The 10,000-nt window shown below is 49.2% G+C and overlaps 1 protein-coding gene across 1 annotated transcript in view; it reads right to left on the reverse strand.

Annotated features, from left to right (window-relative positions):
- Positions 1–10,000, reverse strand: part of ppan (Brix domain-containing protein peter pan) — a 293,924-nt gene that overhangs the window by 80,955 nt on the left and 202,969 nt on the right. The gene's annotated exons all lie outside the window — the stretch shown is intronic.

The following is a 10,000-nucleotide window of genomic DNA, read 5'->3' on the forward strand; positions in this document are numbered from 1 at the left end:
TAGATAGATAGACAAATAGATAGACAGACAGACAGATAGATAGATAGATAGATAGACAGATAGATAGACAGATAGATGAATGGTTTACGTCTGGGGTTATGTGATGAATGGAGGTGTTACTGAGCGTCCACCCTATTCTCAGTGCCCTTCAGTGGGACTCGAACCCACTCCAGCGCGACCCCCGAACGTGAGGCTACTGCTGCACCGACCAAGCCACCCTCAGTGCAGCTTTATCTCCCCTCCCCTCTCCCTATCTCCTCATCTCTCTACGGTATCATCCACAGCGTTTTAGCTCCCACGGGTATCTCTCTCTCTCTCTCTCTCTCACACACACACACACACACACACACACCATTATCATCCTTCCCATCGCTTCCATTCCTCTCTACTCACTTCTCTCCCCCCCCCTCTCTCTCTTTCTCTCTCTCCCTCTCTCTCTCTCACGGTCATCGTCATCATATTCCTTCCAATTCCTCCCGACTCTCTTGTCTCTCTCTTTCCTCTCTTTTCCCTTCCCATCCCACCTCTCTTTCAACCCTCTCCTATTACCCCCAACTCTTACTCTCTCCACTGCTCCTCTCTCTCCTCCCTTCTCTCTCTTTTCTCTTCCCACCCCACCTCTCTTTCTCCCCTCCCTCCTCCCCCCCATGCGATACCTCAAGCTGAATTTACCCTCCTAATTGGCAGGAATTTCACAGTCAATTGTTGTCAATAATGTTGTCAGCGCGGGGGGGAGGGGAGGGGGGAGTGATTGAGGGAGAAATGGAGGGAAAGAGAGAGAGAGAGGGAGAGGGAGGGTGTGTGGGACGGAAAGTTGGAGAGAAGAAACCTAGGGACACACATCCTAATTGAAGAGTGTGTGTGTGTGTGTGTGTGTGTGTGTGTGTGTGTGTGTGTGTGTGTGTGTGTGTGTGTGTGTGTGTGTGTGTGTGTGTGTGTGTGTGTACCAACCCCCTCCCCCCCAACACACACACACACACACCTGTTGCACCCAGGTACTCAAAAGTTTGCCTGTATTTTTGTGTGTACGAACATTAGTGTGTGTGTGTGTGTGTGTGTGTGTGTGTGTTTAGGTGTAACAGTTAAGCCTACATGCTTACGGCTGCGTATTTGTGCACGGAACTGGGAGCAAAAAGCGCAAAGCCGCTGAAGTGAGGCGGAACAAGGAGTTTTTTATTTTCAGTCCATTCTCGCCACCTCCAGACGATTATTCTAAGCATCAGGTGGATTTCTGGACCTGGAGGGGTTAGATACGGCCTTCATTAACCCCTCCTCTGCCAGGTGCCTCTCCCACGCTGAATAAAATCGTCTGCCATACTCTTTTTTCTTTAGTTCGGCCTAAAATTACCATCTCTTCACCTCCACGGCTGAGTTGTAGTAATAGCCAAGCAACGGAATCTGATGCTAGTCACGAAGAAGTGCTGCAGAAAGGATGTAAAGCTATAGTAGTCTTATTCTGCTAGCTAGTCACGAAGAAGTGCTATGGAAAGGACGTAGAGCCATAGCATGGTCTTATTCTGCCAGCTAGTCACGAAGAAGTGCTATGGAAAGGACGTAGAGCCATAGCATTGTCTTATTCTGCCAGCTAGTCACGAAGAAGTGCTATGGAAAGGATGTAGAGCCATAGCATTGTCTTATTTTGCCAGCTAGTCACGAAGAAGTGCTATAGAAAGGACGTAGAGCCATAGCATGGTCTTATTCTCCCAGCTAGTCACGAAGAAGTGCTATGGAAAGGACGTAGAGCCATAGCACTGTCTTATTCTCCCAGCTAGTCACGAAGAAGTGCTATAGAAAGGACGTAGAGCCATAGCAGTCTATTTTTTTTGCCAGCTAGTCACGAAGAAGTGCTATGGAAAGGACGTAGAGCCGCAGTACTGTCTTTTCTGCCACTGATCTACGTAATAATTAATCATCCTGAATAGGAAAACAAAATCTGGGCAAAAAATGAAATTAAAAAATGATGTTCTATGTTTTACGAGGATGATTCAAGTGGTAAGAGAAGTGGACTGCTGATTGAACGAACGCGAGATCGAGGCCCGGCTGGATCGAGGAATAGTTTGGGGATTTAGATATCGTAAATCCTTTCAGTACGAGGACGCAGTGTGGTTTATTATTGCTATTTTCACGCTGTTTTATCAGGAAGGGATTTTTTTTTTAGAACTAAGGTTAGGTCTCTCTCTCTCTCTCTCTCTCTCTCTCTCTCTCTCCCTCTCTCTAGGGCTCTCAGTATTCCAGTTAAGCCTATCAAGCGGAACATGCTAAACCTGCTGAACTAACAAGCGCTTCCTGCTACACTCCCTCCCCTTCTCTCTCTCTCTCTCTCTCTCTCTCTCTCTCTCTCTCTCTCTCTCTCTCTCTCTCTCCACATACTTCAGCTCTACGTCTAATCGTTCTTCTGTCGTTCCTCTTCCTTCTTTCCTCTCTCTCTCTCTCTCTCTCTCTCTCTCTCCACATACTTCAGCTCTACGTCTAATCGTTCTTCTGTCGTTCCTCTTCCTTCTTTCCTCTCTCTCTCTCTCTCTCTCTCTCTCTCTCTCTCTCTCTCTCTCTCTCTCTCTCTCTCTCTCTCTCTCTCTCTCCACATACTTGAGCTCTACGTCTAATCGTTCTTCTGTCGTTCCTCTTCCTTCTTTCCTCTCTCTCTCTCTCTCTCTCTCTCTCTCTCTCTCTCTCTCTCTCTCTCTCTCTCTCTCTCTCCTCCCTCTCTACTTTGACCTTTCTCTACCTAACCTGCCTTACTTCGACGTACCCTCCCTCCCCTGTCTACCTCTACCTACCTTTCTCCACCTCTTCCTTGCCTCACGTCTACACTATTTTTCTCCTTTGCCTTCTTATTCACCCTGCCTCACCTCTGTCTCCTTAATCATCCTGCCTCACCCTTCCTAACCCTTCCTACCTTTCTCCACCCCTGTTCTGCCTCACCCTTCTTTAACCTGCCTTACCCTTCCCTACTCTGCCTACCTCTCTCCACCGCCTCCTAGCCTGCCTCGTTGCTCACCCTGCCTTAGCCCTGCCTACCCCTTCTCACCTCAACAATTACACTCACTTCCAGCATCTCAGCCCTGATTATCTCACGTCTCCTCTACTACTCCAGATCACGCCTACCTCTGTGTAAACCAAGCCTACCTCTGTGTAAACCAAGCCTACCTCTGTGTAAACCAAGCCTACCTCTGTGTAAACCAAGCCTACCTCTGTGTAAACCAAGCCTACCTCTGTGTAAACCAAGCCTACCTGTGCGTAAACCAAGCCTACCTCTGTGTAAACCAAGCCTACCTGTGCGTAAACCAAGCCTACCTCTGTGTAAACCAAGCCTACCTCTGTAAACCAAGCCTACCTCTGTAAACCAAGCCTACCTCTGTGTAAACCCAGCAAGGTCATGTCTAATCTATACAACCAATTCAGGCCACGTCAACTCACTTCAGGCACGTCGAGTCATGTCTTTCCCAGTCCAGCCAAGTCAAGACAACCCATTTTTGTTTTTAAGTCAACCCAAGTCAGTTCAAGAAAATTAACACTAGACTCAAACTACGTGAAGCGACGGGATGATTGACTGGGGGGACGTGGAGTGGGGGGAGGGTGAGGGGGAGTGACGGAGAGTGAGGATGAGAGGATAAAGAGGGGTGGGGGTGGAAGAGGAGGGGTAAAATAAGGGGTATGGGAAGTGATGGGGGTGGTGGAGGGTACGGAAGATGTAGGGGGATGATGGGGGGTGAGAGGGGGTGATGGGGAATGGGGGTGAGAGGATAGAGGGGTTGGGGTGGAAGGGGAGCAGTTAAATAGGGGGTATGCGAGGTGATGAGGGTGGTGGAAGGTAAGGAGGAGGTAGGGGGATGATGGGGGTGAGGTGGATGTGGAGGGGGGGGCAGTGGAATAGGGGGGTAAGGGAGAAGGTGGAGGTGAAGGGGGCAGTGTAGTAGGGGGTAAGGGTGTGAAGTAGAGGGGGGATGATTGGGGGGAGGTTAGGGGGAAAGGGGGTGATTAGGGGATGATTAAGAGATGATTCGGGGTAATTAGGGGTGATTAGGGAGTGATTAGGAGGTGATTAAAGGGGGTGACATTAATTCAAGATGGGCTAATTATTACAAGGAATTTCTGAGGCGGTGATGGAAAAGTTGGGACCAAGTTGGTATAATTGGCCATCGCCTCTGGAGGGGGAGAGAAGGGGTGCTGGGGAGGGGGGAGAAGAGGGGGGGTGCTGAGGGGAAGGGGGAGAGAAGTGGGGATGTGTGGAGGAAAGGGGATGTGGAAGGGGTGAAGTGTAAGGGGAGGAGGGACAGGGATGAGAACGGGAGGGAGGTGTGGTGGAGAGAGACGGGGATGACGTGAGGGAGTGGTGTTGACTTGAGAGAGAGAGAGAGAGAGAGAGAGAGGATGTGGAGTGGAATGGTGTGGTGTATGGAGGGGTTGGGAGAGGGGAAGGGAGATGGGATGGAGGTAATTTTCTCGGCATTAAAAATATATAAACAACACATAACAACCTACCAAGGTGTAACAGGCTCAATAAATCACCAACAGAAAAGTGCTACGTAGCTTACACGGAATACGGCGCCTTACACAGAATACGGCGCCTTACACGGAATACGGCGCCTTACACGGAATACGGCGCCTTACACGGAATACGGCGCCTTACACGGAATACGGCGCCTTACACGGAATACGACGCTCGAACCCACTCCTGATGACCCTCCGAACGTGGGTCCAGTACCATACCGAGCACGCCATCAAGCCGACCCTCCCCCTCTCCAGTAACCTAATCCCGCCTCTCACCTCCCTCTTCACACCTCACATTAATTCACATACCCCTCCCCCTCCCTCCCCTTCCCCCTCCTCGACCCTCCCCCTCCCCCTTCTCATCACCTTTCACCCTCCTCACTCACCTCTCATCCTTCTCCCTTCCCCCCCTCCCTCTTCACTTCCCCCTCCTCCTGTCCTTCCCCCTCCTAACCTCTCACCCTCTCACCTACACACACCCTCTGTTCTACTCCTCATCTCTCACCCTCATCCTTCCCTTCTCCTCCCTCTCATTTGTTCCCTCTCCCCCCTTCCCTCTCCTCAATCCTCTCATTTCCTCACACTCTCCCTCTTCTATCCTTCCCCATCCCTGCCCTTATCCATTCATCATTCTCCCTCCTTCACCCATCCTTCCTCCTCACCTCGCTCCCTCCTCCATCCATCCCTTCTCCCTTCTTCTCTCCCTCCTTCCTACTTCTCTCCCTCCTTCACCCATCCCTCCCCCCTACTTCTCTCCCTCCATCACCCATTCCTCCACCCTACCTCTCTCCCTCCATCACCCATCCCTCCACCCTACCTCTCTCCCTCCTTCACCCATCCCTCCTCCTTCCTTCCTTCTTCCTTCTCTCCCTCCGTCTCCTCCGTTAAGAAGACCCAGGGTAAATCAGCTTTTCAAAATGCATATAACCAAGTAATCTAATCCACGTGTACACACACCTCAAAGGACGTGGAATATGGCGGGTGTAAGTACTTAACAATACAGGAGTCGCCTTACATTAGGGTGAATTTTATAAGATCCTTGGCAAGCGTTTCCTGTCCCTTCTTCATTGGCGTTAAAGAAAAAATGTGAGGTATATATTTTTTTCTTGATTTGCAAACTGGAAAAATGGTTGTGTAATTAGTAGACTGTGACGTAGCTGATATATGATTGTTATTTAGATGTGTACTGATCGACACACACACACACACACACACACACACACACACACACACACACACACACAATTACAAGGACTTACATACACAAATTTTTCTTCGCTTGTTTTCCCTTCCCCCTATCTACCTATCTGTCTATCTATCTATTTTCTATCTATCTATATCTATCAATCTATCTATTGCCAGACGCCTCAATCCCGTTTGGGGTGGCCACAAACAAATCGCCTCCAAGTCGCCCTGTCCCCCGCCATTTCACTCCCCTGCTCCCAACTCACACCCCCCTCTCTCATATACCTCTCCACCCCATCCCTCCATCTCATCCTCGGCCTCCCCTTCCCTCTTTCCCCCTCCACCTCACTCACATACACTCTCTTCGTCAGTCTTTCACCCTCCATCCTCTCCACATGGCCAAACCACCTCAGTGTGTTCCTCATAACGCTTCCTATCACATCCACATCAACACCACAACGCTCCTTTATATCCTCATTCGTCAGCCTGTCTCTCCATGTGACTCCACAGGCTCCTCTTAAATAACTCATTTCCACTGCTCTCACTCTTGACTTGTGTCCTTCCAACAACGTCCAAGCTTCACTTCCGTACGTTAGAGTTGGTATCACAATACTGTCATGTAGTAACTTTTTCACTTCCATGCTCACTTCCCTGTTTCTTATCACTGCTTTCAAAGAACCAGCAACCTTTCTTCCCTGCTGTACCCTTTCAAGCACTTCACCCTCCAAACCTCCATCCTTACTCATCACACTACCCAAGTACTTAAACGTACTCACATTTTCCAATTCCTCATCATCCAACCTCACTGTACATTCACTGACTTCACCTCTCTCAAAGACCATCACTTTACTCTTCCCTACATTCACCTTTAGATTCCGTTTCTTACACACTCTCCCAAACTCATCCACCAAGCCTTGCAGCTCCCCTTCGTCTTCACTCAACAACACAGTATCATCTGCAAACAACAGTACAGGGAGTTTCCAAACACTATCCTCTCTCACCAGGGCCACTCCAACATCCACTACCCTACCTTGTACCTCTTTGATTACCCCATCCATGTACAGATTGAACAACCATGGAGACATGACACATCCCTGTTTCAACCCAACCTTCAAAGAGAAAAATTCACTTAGTTCACCATCCACATGCACTGCAGCCTTCGCACCATCGTACATACTCTTCACAGCATTCAACAACTTCCCATCTATTCCATATATTCTTAACACTTTCCACAATCCTAGGCTATCCACCCTGTCATATGCTTTCTCCAAATCCATGAAAGCCGCATACAACTTCTGTCCCTTCTCTAGAAACTTTTCCACTAAAGATCTGAGAATGAATATCTGATCTACACAACCTCTTCCCTTCCTAAAGCCTCCCTGTTCTTCTCCAACTAATTTCTCTGTTCTATATCTATCAACTTATCTAAGAACGATGGAATGGCTTCAGAGAACACATTTCTCTGGCTCTCTCTCTCTCTCTCTCTCTCTCTCACACACACACACACACACACACACACACACACACACACACACACACACACACACACACACATCACCGTACGCACTGATGCACACGCACACATATATACACACACCTGATCAAATCTACACTCTTTTTCCAATGGTTACACCAAATATACAATTATAAACGCACACGAGCATGACCACACACACACACACACACACACACACACACACACACACACACGATCACATATACATATAAACCGGTACATACATACATACATACACACAAAATCACACACATACATACATACACAATTACACTTACACACACACATACACACACACACACACATATACATATATACATACACAAAATCACACACACACACACACACACACACACACACAGACACACACACACACACACACACACAATCAAATATACATACATACCGGTACACACACACACACACGATCACATATATATATATATATATATATATATATATATATATATACCGGTACCTACATACATACATACACACAAAAACACACACATACATACATACACAATCACACACACACACACACACACACACACACACACACACACACACAATCAAAGCATAACACCTTAGCTTCACCAGTGCGGAAGTAAAAATGGGAGAGAGAGAATGAAAAAATGAAGACAGGAATAAGATGAAGAGGAAGGAAGACGAATAAACATAAGTCAATAATGATAATATGATAAGAAAGTTTGTGTGATAAAGACAAGAAGAAGAAGAAGAAGAAGAAGAAGAAGAAGATGATGATGATGATGATGATGATGATGAAAAGGAAATGAAAAAGGAGAAGAAGAAGAAGAAGGAGGAGGAAGAGTACGTAAATAATAATAATAATAATAATAATAATAATAATAATAATAATAATAATAGTTTGTGTGAGGGTAGGAGAGGGGCAAACAGTGTCACCCCCTCACCCCTGTTTAAAAAGACATGATCAAGTTACTGACAGCAGGGGGGCACTACGCTATTCTTTCTCCTCCCTCCCTCTTCCTCCCTCCGCTCCCTCTTCTTCCCTTCGCTCCCTCCCCTTCCTCCTCCTCCTCCCCCTGCTCCTCCTCTCTCTTCTTCGTCTCCCTTGCACTCCTTTCCCCTCCTCCCCCCTTCTTCTTCTCTTCCCCTCGCTCTCTCTCTTATTCTTCCCTCTTCTTCTCCTCCCCAGGCTTCCTCCCTTTCCTCCATCTCCCTCCCCTTCTCTTCCTCCCTTCGTCTTCTTCTCCTCCTTACTATTTTCCCTATTTCTCTCCTATTCTTCTCCTTCCCTTTCCCTCTCTATCTTTCCTAGTCTTTTTCTCTCTTCCTCCCCTCAACTTTCTCCTGTCTCCCCTAGTTGCCTCTTCCCTCCCCCTCTCCCCATTCTCGCTGTCTCTCCTCATCTCTTCCCTCTCTTCCTCCCCCTTCCTGTCTCTCCTAGCCTCCTCTTCTCTCTTCCCTTCTCCTCTTCCTCTCTCTCTCCTAGCCTCTTCTCTCTCCCACTGCCTTCCTTCCCCTTCCCTCTTGTCCCTATCTCTCCTTGCCTCCCTCCCTCCCCTCCCCCACGATCTCTAATCCCCTCCCCTCCCCCTCCCTTTCTCACCATCTCTTCCAGTCTCTCTCCCTCCCTCCCTCCCCCTCCCTAACTATCTCTAACCCCCTCCCCTCCTCCTCCCTTTCTCACCAGCTCTTCCAGTCTCTCTCCCTCCCTCACTACCTCTAATCCCCCTCCCCTCTCCCTTCCCCTTCTCCCTATCCTAGCCTCCCTCCTCCCTCTCCCTCACTATCTCTAATCCCCCTCCCCTCTCCCTTCCTCTTCTCCCTATCTCTCCTAGCCTCCCTCCTCCCTCTCCCTCACTATCTCTAATCCCCCTCCCCTCTCTCACCATCTCTCCTAGCCTCCCTCACTATCACTAATCCCCCTCCCCTCTCTCACCATCTCTCCTAGCCTCCCTCACTATCTCTAATCCCCCTCCCCTCCCCCCATTTCTCACCTTACCCATTCACCCTCCACACCCCTCCCCCCCTCCATCAGGACTCCATTTGAAAAGCCTTGACCCGAAGTATGAAAACACGGGCATCGAAATAATTGGGGAGGTGACATGCTGTTGGGGTGGGGTCGGGTTACTGAGGGGAGGATGGTGGGGCGGGGAGATGGGGAGGAGGGGAAGGAAGGTAGGAGGAAGGGGAGGACGGGGGAGGTGGAAGGGAGGGGAGGAGGGGCTGGAGAGGTGTGGAGGGGAAGAGGGTAGGAGTGCAGTGAAGGGGAAGGAAGACTGGGAGGGGGAGGAAAGTTGGGGAGGGGAGATGGGGAGGAGAGGGGAAGGTGGAAGGGAGGGGAGGAGAGGTGAAGGTGGATGGGAGGGGAGGAGGGGCTGGAGAGGTGTGGAGGGGAAGAGGGTAGGAGTGCAGTGAAGGGGAAGGAAGACTGAGAGGGGGAGGAAAGTTGGGGAAGGGAGATGGGGAGGAGGGAGAGAGAGGTAGGAAGAAGGGAAAATGGGTAGGAGAGTAGGGAAGGAGACGGAAGGATGCGAAGAGGAGGAAAGACGGGGAGGAAACATGAGAATGGGAGGAAAGAAAAGAAGCAACGGTGAAGAGGGATGGAATTTGGAGAGGAGAGAAAAGAAAGTGGGGAGAGGAGGAAAAGAAAGGAGAGGAAGGAAAATTGGGTGAGTGGAGAGGAAAGGAAGGGAGAGGGAAAAGGCATGTGGAATGGGGAAAGGGAGGAAGGGGATGGGAAATGTGGAGGAAGGTGAGGAAAGGGTGCCACAAGAGGTGAAAGGAGAGAAGGGGCGAAGAAATAAATGGGGAGATGAATGC

The sequence above is a fragment of the Coenobita brevimanus genome, chromosome 27 (assembly GCF_032717465.1).
Source record: "Coenobita brevimanus isolate Jiangsu-jjx chromosome 27, ASM3271746v2, whole genome shotgun sequence".
In the NCBI taxonomy this organism is placed as follows: domain Eukaryota; kingdom Metazoa; phylum Arthropoda; class Malacostraca; order Decapoda; family Coenobitidae; genus Coenobita; species Coenobita brevimanus.